Here is a 12,640-nt window from a genome sequence, read left to right on the forward strand (position 1 = left end):
TGACCCTTTTTGCCCTCCCCCTCCCTCTTATCCTCATTCATCAGTGTCTACCAGTGTTTACAGGTATTTTGTTTTGTTGCCTGGTCTACCATGTAAATGTCCAGTATTTGTTTTTGGTTTTTTTTAAATATTTATCGGGCCTCTCCTGGTGGCACAGGAGGTTGAGTACCATGCTGTGAAGCTGTCTGCAGCCTCTCAGCTCCAGTTTGATCACGGCTGGCCTGCAAGTGTCCCACATGGCGCAGCAGACCTCTCCTATCGCATCCGCTGCTCCCCTCAGCAGTGTATTTCAGTCAGTCTGCCTGTTCTGTTCCCTGCTCTGTCTCTGGTGAATCCTCTCACACCCACACCCCTGGCCTGTACCTGGGTTCTTGTATAGATAAATAAATCTTTAAAAAATAATAACAAAGATTTATTTATTTAAGCATAGAAGAACTGGGGCACAGGCCAGAGGTATGAAGGGTGAGAGGATTCACCAGAGACAGAGTGGGGAGCATTACAGATGGATTTTACTGAAATAGGCTGCTGAGGGGAGCAGCAGACTGCTGTAGGGAGTGTCTGGAGCACGGACACTCTGACCTGACGTAAAGGTGTGGGGATTGGGCCCATTGTGGAATCTCCAGTCTATCTCCGGCCTCCAGAATCAGCAGCAAACAGGCCACTCCACAAAGGAGTAAGTCCCTCCCAAAGAGAAGACAATATCATTGCAGTCTCTGCACTGGCAGGGGCAGCAGTCTTTCTGCCCACCTATGACTATGCAGGTGCTTCCTTTCACCTACTCGCTCCCTCCACAGGGCAGCAGCCTTCCTGCCTGCCCTCACCTGTACCAGGCCAGGACTTCTCTTCACTGACCTCTCTCAGCAGAGGCAGCTCTCTTCAAGGCCTGCAACCCACAGGCCTCTCAGCAAACCTGTTCCTTTTGGGGCAGCTCTTTGTGCCCACTTGTGTCTATGCAAGTGCACTTTACTCTTCTGTCCCTTTTTTTTTTTTTTAAGATTTATTTATTTATGCATACAAAAACCAGGGTACAGACCAGAGGTACAGGGTGTGAGAAGACTCACCAGAGACAGACTGGGGAACAGAACAGGTGGGTCCACTGAGATACACTGTTGAAGGAGCAGCAAGACAGGATAGGTCTGCTACGCCATGTGGGTCACCTCCCTGGCCGGCTGGCAGGGGTATCGAACTCGTGCTGCAGTAGACAGCCCCACAGCACTGTCTTTAACCCCTGCACCACCACAGAGGCCCATCTTCTGTCCCTTTTCAAACAAAACCTGCTCTTTTCCCAGCCGGGGAGCTGCCCACATAGCACGGCAGACCTCTCCTGCCTCACCCCCTCCAGACACTCCCCTCAGCATTGTGTTTCAGCCGGTCTGCCTGTTCTACTCCCGACTCTGTCTCTCGTGAATATTCTCACCCCCCTCCCCGCACCTCTGGCCTGTACCTCAGTTCTTGTATGCATGACTAAATGAATCTTTAAAAAAAAAAAAAATCTGCTCTTTCAAATATAACTAACGTCTCTGTCTCGTGGAGAAAATCTCCTGGGAAACTCGCAGCGTGCCACTGAAACGGGGGCTCTGGTGAAATCTTTTCCAGAGTGAACCCAAGGACTCCGCACTCCAAACCCACTGACTCCAAAAATGAATCGCCTATGCCTCTTTCCTACCATCTTTCTAGAGTTTCTCTGTGCAAACACAAATACATATTCACATTTCCCCTCCTCTTTGCACAAAAAGTAGCATATGCTACACATCAGTCTATACCCTCCTTTTCTCACTTGAAAAAATACATATCTTGGGAAGATTACAAATAAGCCAAGGGAGGAGGTTAAAGTGATCCATATGGTAATGATTAGATTGGGACATATCAATCAATATGATTATATACCATATATTTGTAGATATGTGCATATACAGGAGTGAGCATACATATCTTCTTACTCTGTCAGCTGGGAAGGCCCAAGAACAAACAACACTTCAGTAGCAAAGACCACACCTACTGCCCAGGAATTGACTTTTAACACCATTCTCCAATAAATAGAACCAGGGTTCCTTGGAGAGATGACTGAGTCCAGGCCTGGGGCAGGAAGTATACAAAACGAACCCGGAGCAGCATCTTCAATACAAGGAAGAAAGGAAATGCTGGGGAAAAAAAAAAACAAAACACAATAGTTGAAAGAGCAGAGAGTATGTCAGAGGTGGGACATGATTCCCCACCCCTTACATGGGGGCTGCACCTAGCAAATTTCCTTCCAAAGAGGACAGCAAGGTAAAGGGGAAAAAAAAGAAAATTTTATGGTGGAGAAACATGAGAACACAGCCTCAGCCAGATGATCAAGGTCACTGATAACAATGATAACTCATGTGGGCAGAATGTACCCACCCTATGATGGGTACATAAGAATGACGTTACCTACATGTTTTCCTCCCCTAAAGCCCAAAACTGCAGTCTATTCACAAATAAAAGATCAGACATATCTCTCTTGATGGGCATTTTACAAAATGCCTGATGAGTACTCTTCAAAACTACCAACGTTATCAAAAACAGGGAAGGTCTAGGAAACTGTCACAGCCAAGAGGATTCTGAAGAGATATGCCAGTGAAGTGTTCTGTGGGATCCCAGCACAAAAAAGGGATGTTAGGCTAAAATTAAGGAAATCTGGGGGCCTCCCTGGTGGTGCAAGGGGTTAAAATGCAGCACTATGAAGCCGTCCTCAGCCACTGCAGCATGAATTCAATCCCTGGCCAGAGAGCTACCCACATGGTGTGGCAGACCTCTCCTGCCTCGCCTGCTGCTCCCCTCAGCAGTGTATATTAGTAGATCTGCCTTTTCTGTTCCCTACTCTGTCTCTGGTGAGTCCTCTCACCCCTCCACATCTCTGGCCTGCACCCCAGTTCTTGTATGTATAAATAAATAAATTTTTTTTAAAAAACTAAGGAAATCTGAATAAACTCTGAGTTGTAGTTAATGCTAATGTATTAGTATTGGTTCCTAATTGTTACAAATATACTGCACTAAGATAAGTTAATTATAAAGAATATTGGCTGTTGGTATACAGAAATTCTCTATACTATCTTCACAACTTTTCTGTAAATCTAAAACTATTTGAAGAGTTTGCTTTTTAAAAAGAATTAAAACATATACCTCAGAGATAGTCTTCTATTACATAGTTTTCTTATGATTTTTTTTAGATTTATTTATTTATTTTATACAAGAACTGGGGTACAGGCCAGATGCGTGGGAGGGTGAGAGGATTCTCCAGAGATGGAGCAGGGAACAGAACAGGCAGAATGATGAAATACACTGCTGAGGGGAGCAGTGGGTGAGACAGGAGAGGTCTGCTGCGCTATGTGGGATCCTCGCTGGCCAGCCGGACAGCTCACAGCATGGCGTTCAACCACCTGCGCCACCAGGAAAGGCCCTTATAATTTTTTATAGCTGCATAGTATTCTACTGTAGTGAAGTCTCATCATTTACTTATCTTTTTATTTTTTTTTAAATTCTTTTTTTTTTAATTTTATAGAGGCATGTTTATTTATTTGTTTATTTGTTTTGTTTTGTTTTTTGTTTACACATGCACTGGGTACAGCCAGAAGCACGGGAGGGTGAGAGAGTTCACCAGAGCCAGAGCGGGGAGCAGAGCAGGCAGAAGGACCGGAGTACACTGCTGAGGGGAGCAGCGGGCAGCAGGGGAGGTCTGCGCGCCATGTGGGACCCTCCTCCGGTGGCCGGGGAGCAGCCGGGGGTCGAACCGGCGCCGCAGAGGCCGCGGGCAGGTTCGCAACCCAGCGCTCAACCGCTGCGCCACTGGGGAGGCCCCATTTACTTATCAATATAGTTCTTTATTGATGGTTGTTTCCAATTTTCTGCTTTTTGAAAAACACTACCATGTATAACAGCAAAAATGTCATTTTATACCAGTGCAAATATTTTTTGTAAGATTTATTTATTTAGGCATACAAGAACTGATGTACAAGCCAGATGTGCAGTGGGTAAGGGGATTCACCAGAGTCAGAGTGAGGAACAGAAGAAGAAGACTGACTGAAATACACTGCTGAGGGAAACAGCAGGCGAGATAGGAGAGGTCTGCTGGGCCATGTGGGCAGCATCCTGGCTGGCCAGGGATCAAACTTGTGCTGCAGAGGCTGCAGATAGCTTCACAGTGCTGTGCTTAACCCCTTGCACCACCAGGGAAGCCCTACATCAGTAATTTGGATCAATATTTAATTCCTCTCCATAAAGGTGGTACCAATTTATACTCCCACCAGCAACATAAGAGAGCCTATTTTCCCAGTCTCATCAACATGGCACGTGATCTAACTTCTGCATAATTCCAATCTGATAGAAGAAAAAGGCTCTTTCAATGCTATAATTTGCATTTCTCTTATTGCAAATGAGACTGAGCAAACTATTCAAGTTTTGCTTGCATTTCATTTTCTGTGAAATGTTTCTATATATTCATTGTCCATTTTTGTACTAGGTTTTGTGCTTTCTCCTTTTAAAATTTTAGGAGCTATTTATATTTTAGGGAGATTTAAATTTTGTCTGCTATGGGGCTACAAATATCTTCCTCCTCATCATTTGTCTTTCTGTTAGGTTTTTAGTGCCTGTCATGTGGCCCTCACCTCTTCCCTCCGCAGAACTGTCATCCCCGGCCACCTGTCCCCTCTCAGATCTGTAGCCCCCAAAGCCCCGCCAGTTCCTCATTCTTTCTGGTGCCCTTTTTGACTCTATTCTGAAGACTCCTGGGAGTACATAACATTTACTGTGTCCTTTGTCTGACTTCAAAGAATACAAACTCTCATTAGAACATAGAAAATGGAGAAAAGCACACAGAGGAAAACCAAAAACTCACCTTTTATTCCAGCTCCCTGGACAACCACTTACTGTTTATCACTGACAGTGCATGTTTGTGTTTATTTATTTACAGAATACATGTCTTAACTTTACCTAGTCCCTTCCGGAGTCTCTGACTTCACTTTTCCACTCTTGGATTGTTCCTTGTCCTATTCTGTCTCCACAAGCAGGTGAACTAGAGGCACTGACATGGTAGAACGTTTTCCCTCCTGCCCTTGCCCAAGGTATCCCTCATTCTCTCTCCTTGACCCCCTCCGCACTTCCCCTGCCTTTATCCCTTCTAAGCTTAGCCACTGCCACACCCCCTGCCAGAGACCTCAAACCCGGGGCCTCATGGGATTCTTTGAATCACTTCGTGAAACCTGAGTTCGTTGACCCATTCCCTGGTTTCCCTCTTTCTCTTAGTGACACCAGCCAGGGTCTCACCCAAACATTGTTAGGGCACAAGACTCACCCAAGCATAGTTTCTGGCCCACACCTCACATGCACAGAATTCAAGAAATGTCTTAAATTCATGTTTCCTGCATCATACGCCCACACCCCAAGACCAGACCATAAATCACATTCTACCTCCCAAGTCCCTTTCTGCAGGTCTCTCTCTTCTGTCCCTCCTCCAGATGGCCTTGCTGAGAAGTTCCCTGGGCACTTACCCCAGGCCTCATGCTGGCCAGGGGCCCTGGATGCCCTAAGGTGCCAGGCACTTTCTTAGCAAGTCATTGATCACTGTACTGTAATTTCCTGTTTACTCCTCCGCCTGCTATACTGACCATATGTTTGGGCAGAACTTTTTTCATTGACCTTTTTCATGTGCCCACATACGTGAACACTAAATAAGTTTGTTGACTAAGGAAATGAATGTCCCTCCCAGCTAACATGACCACTCATTTTGTTTTTGTTTTGTTTTTTAAGATTTATTTATTTATACAAGAACTGGGGTACAGGCCAGATGCACAGGAGGGGAGAAGATTCACCAGAGACAGAGTGGGGAACAGAACAGGCAGACTGACGAAATACACTGCTGAGGGAAGCAGCAGGCGCAACAGGAAAGATCTGCTCACCATGTGGGATTCTCGCCAGCCGGCTGGGATGGATCCCGTGCTGCAGAGGCTGCGGACAGCTTCACAGTGAGGCGCTCAAGCGCCTGCACCACCACGGAGGCCCATGGCCACTCATTTTGAAGCTCCAAAGCTCTCCGTGTGGAGGGCCACCATGACCCATCTGAAGCTGGAACCCTCCTGGGTCAGATGTGCAAACCCCTCTAACTCAAATGCCTTCCCATCACTCTCTTCTGACTGTGATGGAAGCCCTCCTTGAGGCTTGGTTTACTCATCTTGTTAGGGGGAAATGATGTCCTGAGCTAATCCCATACAGGCTTTGTGGACCCCACCCCCACTCCAGACTAAAGCCATCAAGACACTGGGAAAGACAAATCCCGTCACCACCAAAGGGAGGGTGGCTGGGACCTGAGGGTGGAGTTGGGCAGCCAGGTTGGATATAAAAAACCAAACACGTGGGCCTTGGGGGGGCTCGCTATCGCTCGCCTCCCTGCTTCATGGCTCCTGGCTTGCGGCCAGCTCTCAGGGTGCCATTTTGGGATTCCAGATAGGCGGATCGGGTAAGACTCATTTAAAACTTTGTCTCCCACTTTTCTCCCTGAGCTGTACATTTCCTCATTTGCCCTTCCCTTGTAAATAAACCTTTTATTAACCTTTCGCGTGTGCCTGCAGTAGAGCATTGATAAGTCCTTTTATTTATTTATTTATTTTTAAAAAAGATTTTATTTATTTTATTTATTTATTTATTTATTTATTTATTCATACAAGCACTGGGTACAGTCAGAAGCGCGGGAGGGTGAGAGAATTCAGCAGAGCCAGAGCGGGGAGCAGAGCAGGCAGAAGGACCGAAGTACACTGCTGAGGGGAGCAGCGGGCGGCAGGGGAGGTCTGCGCGCCATGTGGGACCCTCCTCTGGTGGCCTGGGAGCAGCCGGGGATCGAACCGGTGCCGCAGAGGCTGCGGCCAGCCTTGCAACGCAGCGCTCAACCTCTGCGCCACCGGGGAGGCCCCTGATAAGTCCTTTTAAACACGCGGGTGAGGACCCACAGTCAGGCACCCCGTTTTGTATCGAGGTTGCTCTACAACAATCTGTCTAGAAAAGAGAACACTCAGGGGCAAATTACAAAGATCCAATGAAAGCTGTGCTCTGAAAACAGCAATAGGATAAACACGTATGAGACGAGCACAATTTCTCCTCCTGTCCTGGTGTTACCTACACTAGGACATGTTCTAACAGTTGACCAGTATTATTGCATTTAATCCTAAAAGATCAGCTCTATTTCCCACACTTTCCGCTCTTCAACATCTGCATTATCAGATTCAAATGGAATATAAATGTTCATCCGTTGAATTAACCACGGAGAAGTTTAATGACAATTGTTTTTGTTATAATTGACCACAGATTTAGTTTCAGAGGAGTTGACAAAAGTATATCCACAAACCTTCCATTTCAGGTCCTCCAAGCACTCTTAGAATAAGTTTTCAGGTCCTTCCCTTGTATTTTCAGAATTTTCTCTCCAAGAAAAGAGAGATGGGGAGCAGGGAGGGAAGAGGCCAGCCTGGATGGGAGTCTCCACTTGGATCCACAAGGGGCAGGGGAAGAGAGAAGGAGAGAAGGAGAAGTGTGGTAGGCACTTGCAGTTCTTCTGGGTCCGTGGCTCAAGGGAGCAGGCAGTGCAGCCCTGAATCACCAGGGGGGTTGCTTGGGGAGTCACCTCCCCAGAAGCAAGTTCCCCTGGCCTCCCTCCTTTGCCTCTCCTTTTCCCTGTACTCTTCATCATTTTAAAGGGAGAATTTCTGGTTCGATCCCCGGCTGCTCCCCGGCCACCAGAGGAGGGTCCCACGTGGCGCGCAGACCTCTCCCGCTGCCCGCTGCTCCCCTCAGCAGTGTACTTTGGTCCTTTTGCCTGCTCTGCTCCCCGCTCTGGCTCTGGTGAGTTCTCTCACCCTCCCGTGCTTCTGACTGTACCCAGTGCTTGTGTTAACAAAACGAATAAACAAACAAACAAATAAATAAATAAATAAACATGCCTCTATGAAAAAAAAATAAATAAAGGGAGAATTTGCTGCAGTCATAATCATACAGCCCTAACCTGCACCCCACCAGAGAAACATTATTCCCTCTGCCCTTTATCTTTTAGAGGGAGTTATTCTCCACAAGACCTGTTTAATCTCATCCATGTTGCCACCTTCCATACATGTATGTATCCACAAAATTACATATTATAGCTCTTTTAATTTTTTTATATAAATGGCATCATTTGGCTCATATTCTTTAGCCATTCAGATTTATCTTGCTGAACATGGCCTTTTTCATGCTTATCTCTGCTGACAATGAGAGTTAGTGTGTTCATTTTTACCTGGTATATACTATTCTATTTTTTTTAAGATTTATTTATGTATTTATACAAGCACTGGGTACAGTCAGAAGCGCAGGAGGGTGAGAGAATTCACCAGAGCCAGAACGGAGCAGAACAGGCAGACTGACGAAGTACACTGCTGAGGGGAGCAGCGGACACAGCAGGAGAGGTCTGCACGCCATGTGGGACCCTCGCCAGCAGCCGGGGATTGAACCGGCGCTGCAGAGGCTGCAGGCAGCTTCACAGCCCAGCGCTCAACCACTGTGCCACTGGGGAGGCCCACTATTCCATTATTTTGATTAAGTTTACTTTTCTGTTCTTGTTAGGAAAGATACCATGTTCCCTGTCCCCACTTACATGCAGCCACCTTGGACTATAGCTCCCAGTGTGATACTGGGAACAAGAGGCAGAGCAGAGCAGACAGGTATATAACATGGGAAGTGGGTGGGTTGAAGGACAGAGCTGTCTTGTTCCTGCTGCTCATCTTGCACCCTAGTACTGCTGGGAAGGAGAGGTGTAGAGGAGAAACATGTAGAGACACTTGGAAGAGACACATGGGGGTTCTCTTTTTGTCCCAGCTTTCTGGGACCTGCTTCAAAGCCCCATTCCTATAGTTCCCTGCCAGAAAGTACCTTAGACTTATGGCAAGCTTTTTGGCCTAAGTGGCCCTGTTGGGCATTTGCACATTAGGGGATGGGTAACTTTGGGTGACATATTGGGAAAAATACCCTCTCTTCTCTTTCTTTTCCATGCAGGCTACTTCTATAATCTTTCATACTAAGATTCTACTTTGCCTTTATGGGTGAAAGATTGGGGTTCCCTGGGTGCCTCTCACTTGCACGCTAACATCCTATTGGTGAACATTAAGGCTGTTTCCAGTTTTTTGTTACTATAAAAAGGTTGAATGGAGGGTACTCCCTGGTGGTGCAGGGGTTAAAGACACAGTGTATCAAGCTATCACCAGCCACTGCAACATGAGTTTGATCCCCAGCCAGGGTGCTACCCACATGATGCAACTGACCTCTCCTGTCTCTCCCACTGCTCTTCTCAGCAGTGTATTTCAATACATTTGCCTGTTCTGCTCCCCACTCTGTCTCTGGTGAATCCTCTCACATTCCCACTTCTGGCCTACACCCCAGTTTTTGTATGCATAAAAATAAATCTTTTTTAAAAAAAAAAGTTTGAATGGAAACAAAAGAAAACACAAACAAAAACACATCTTCCTCTGAACATCTGTGAGAGTTTCTCTAGAGTCCTACCTAGAAAGAGAAAGACTGGTTTGCTGGGAAATGTGCCTTCCCACCTTTACCAGCTACTGCCAAATCACTTTCTGAAATGAGTGTGGCAGGCAGCTCTCCCTCCAGTACTCCAGGAATCTCTGCTTCTCCTGGCATGATGCAATAGCTTTCTCTGGCACTTCCCCACGAGCTGGTGTGGATGAGAAGCCTCTTACTTTTTTTTTTTAAGAACAATTCTTTTTCATTTTTTTTTTTTTTTAAGATTTATTTGTGAATACAAGAACTGGGGTAGAAGTCAGAGGTGTGGGGGGTGAGAGGCTTCACCAGAGACAGAGCAGGGAACAGAACAAGCAGACTGACTGAAATACACTGCTGAGGGGAGCAGTGGGCAAGTCAGGAGAGGTCTGCTGTGCCATGTGGGTATCTCCCCAGCTGGGGATTGAACTTGTGCTGCTGTGGCTGCAGACAGCCTCAAGGTTGCATCTCAACCCCTTGCGCCACCAGGGAGGCCCAGAAGCCTCTCACTTTTACCTCTCTTATTGAATGAAAGTACTGGTGATTGGTACTAAATCAAATTGCAAATGTCTTTCCCCAGTCTGTGAGGGATTATCTTTTCATCATGTAGTGTCTTTTGTTAATCGAAAGATCCTGAATTATTACTGAAGCTGGGTGAGGGATTCCAGGGGGTCATGGTGAGCTCTACTTTGGTGTAATTCAGAAAATTACCATAACAAAAGAGTGTAAAAATCTATGAAACAAATCATCTTCCAGAATCCCAAATTTCTATAGATCAGTTCCTATATCTTAAAGTTCTACCTTCCACAATCAGCCTCTAGTGCCACTGGCATTTATTTTTGCAATCGGTGTGCCAGAGAAGCAAATCTTACCTTCCCCTGTGGATGGCCAACTGCCTCTGCCCCATTTCTGACCTTGTATGTGTCCTCTCCTCAGACCAGAAATTCCCCCTCAGCTCATTATATTTATGCTCTGTTCTATCTTCTCTATTCCATTCTTTTCCAGCTGCATTGTGCTACTTGGTTTCAGTTCCCATCTTAACAGATGGGCCAGACTGTATCTGTAGGGCCAGATTGGTATCACGCTTCTTTTTCCTCTTCATACTGACTTGGTTATTCTTGGTCCTTTTTTCTTTCATGAATTTTATGATCAACTCACCCTATTCTAGAAAAGGAAAACAAACTTATACCATTGGGTTCTGACTTGAAATTGTGTTGAATTTCTGGATTATATTTGGGGAAAACTAATATCTTTATAACAAAACACTTTTCTGACTGTTACTTTGGCCCACTCATCTATCTATCTATCTATCTATCTATCTGTCTGTCTGTCTGTCTGTCTATCTATCTATCTGTCTGTCTGTCTGTCTATCTATCTGTCTAGAATATCTTCTTTTTTGGCCCCTCTGCATATTTCTCCTTGAGGATCTTCCTCAGTCTTTGTTAGACTCCTGGGTCTTGTGGGTTTTGCTTTGTTCCCTCTTCGCATCAAAAATGCCAGGCACCTCCTCCCTCACCCCAACTCCAGCCCATCCTGAGACCACACTGCTCCCTCCCTCTGTTCAGGAAGCAGCTGTCCTGTCCCAACAGCTGACTGCTCCTTGGGTGCATCCTTCCCACCTTGTGTTCCAGTCAGCTGAGTGGGGGCAATGACAGTTGTTTCAGTGGGTACAATAGGCAGCATTCTGTACAGGCCAGTCTTCTGAGCCTCCTTCCCCCATGCCAGAGCAACTGTTCTGGTGGATAGGGTAGGGCCCCACCTGTCATCTCAGGTTACCTTTTCACACCATGTTCAACTCCGTAAGCCATTTTCTTCATGTCTTTTTTTCTTTTTAATTTTTTAAAAAAGATTTATTTATGTATACATACAAGAACGGGGGTACAGGCCCGAGGTGCAGGGGTGGGGAAAGAGGATTCACCAGAGACAGTGGGGAGCAGAACAGGCACAGTGACTGAAATACACTGCTGAGGGGAGCAGGGGGCGAGACAGGAGAGGTCTGCTGGGCCTAGCTCCCTCGCCAGCTGGGAATCAAACTCATGCCGCAGAGGATGTGGATAGCTTCACAGTGCTGTGCTTAACCCCTGCGCCACCAGGGAAGCCCCATTTTCTTCATGTCTAGCTGGTGCCCAATTGCCTGCTCATGGGTCTGCCATGGTTGGACTTGGTGAGCAAAAGAGTGATGGCCATGGCTCAGGGACCAGCCTCCTGAATGTGAATGTATAGGCTCTCACCTCAGAGGATGCTATAGTTCATAAAGTGTTCTCTGAGTTGGCACTATAGCGCCAGGCAGAGAGATGTGGGATAGGTGACAGGGCTGAACTACCAACCCCTGAGCTAATATATATATTTTTTAAGATTCATTTTTATTTTTTTTTTAAGATTTATTTATTTATGCATATAAGAGCTGGGACACAGGCCAGAGATGGGGGGTGGGGTGGGCAGTGAGAGTATTCACCAGAGACAGAGTAGGGAACAGAACAGGCAAACTGACCCAAGTACACTGCTGAAGGAAGCAGTGGGCAAGTCACTGGAGAGGTCTGCTGCACCATGTGGTTAGCTCCCTGGCCGGCCAGGGGATTGAACTTGTGCTGCAGTGGCTGCAGACAGCTTCATAGGTTGTATCTTATCCCCTTGCGCCACCAGGGAGGCCCTATTTTTATTTATTTATGCATACAAGAGCTGGGGTACAGGCCAGAGGTACAGGGGGTAAAAGGATTCACCAGAGACAGAGTGGGGAACAGAACAGGCGAATCTACTGAAATACACTGTGAGGGGAGCTGCGGGCTAGACAGGAGAGTTCTGCTGTGCCATGTGGGTTAGCTCCCAGGGTGGGGATCAAACTCATACTGCAATGGCTGGTGATAGCTTGATAGCACTGAAACTTTAACCCTTGCACCACCAGGGAGGCCCCCTGAGCTAATATTTTGCCCCTCCCTTCCCCGCCAATACTTCTTATACTTGGGGTTCAAGTTCCCCCACTGATAGCTGCTGCTGGCCAACAGTGCCCCTCAACACTCCCCGCCCTGTATACAAACTCTCTGGCCTCTATTCAGAACTCCTTGCTTGGGAGTCAGCACTGCCTTCAACTTCCCTTGAATGGGAAGGGCTCCAGGCC

The sequence above is a fragment of the Talpa occidentalis genome, unplaced genomic scaffold, assembly GCF_014898055.3.
Source record: "Talpa occidentalis isolate TD23 unplaced genomic scaffold, MPIMG_talOcc4v2.1 talOcc4.2, whole genome shotgun sequence".
Classification (NCBI taxonomy): Eukaryota; Metazoa; Chordata; class Mammalia; order Eulipotyphla; family Talpidae; genus Talpa; species Talpa occidentalis.